Raw genomic sequence first — 827 nt, 5'->3', positions numbered from 1 at the left:
AATGATCGATCAGTGCTTAAAAGAACGACAATCTAGTGTTTACCACAACAACCACAGAAACTCCCGCCACTGACTGGTCTCCGCCACCAAAGAAAACAGGTATCTCTACACCTTTTGTGAAATTCTTCCAAGAAGAAAACCACCAATGCATACAAACACAGCATGAACTCTCTCTCGGTAATCAAAATCTCATTGAAAATAAAATTGATATGCTGATCGGAATGTTCTCCGAGCAACAATCTGCAATAAACAGCTTGATTAGTCAAGGAGTGACGTCTCCTAAGTCGCAAGAATGCGGAGTGGAGGCATCCGTCACAACAGACTCGACCCCATCCCCTCACGCAACATCCGGTCTCCCATCCCCTACCCACGATCAAACTACCAATCAATCTTTCCCTTTTGCATCCCCTCCTCCTACCAGAATGTCCTTAACCTCTACACCAAATGAACACACGCACATCCATACCCCCCTACAACTCCCACGGCAGTACTCACGACCAACGCCCCTCCTTCCTCACCACAACCCCCACCATCCTCCCCTAAGTCTCTACCCACTCCGACACCGCGAACCCGTGACCCTGATGACGCGCCAGCCTCCCCTCGTCCGGTGCCACGCAAGCGATTACCCAACAACGCTGAGACTTTAATTCCCGGCATGAGGAACGAAGCTTCTACACAAGTAACACCCAGAAGAAGCTACGGTAGAAACAGTAGAAGGAAAAAGCAAAACCATCTTCCACCAAATCGCCACTGGGAGGATGCCACGCACCACCACATGCCTGGAGTACCTGCCCCCCACTACTACCTCTACTGCTCCACAAGCACCA

This window comes from Penaeus vannamei, chromosome 22, assembly GCF_042767895.1.
Source record: "Penaeus vannamei isolate JL-2024 chromosome 22, ASM4276789v1, whole genome shotgun sequence".
Taxonomy (NCBI): domain Eukaryota; kingdom Metazoa; phylum Arthropoda; class Malacostraca; order Decapoda; family Penaeidae; genus Penaeus; species Penaeus vannamei.
The sequence above is the reverse complement of the archived record's forward strand: the minus strand, read 5'-3'. Positions refer to the sequence as shown.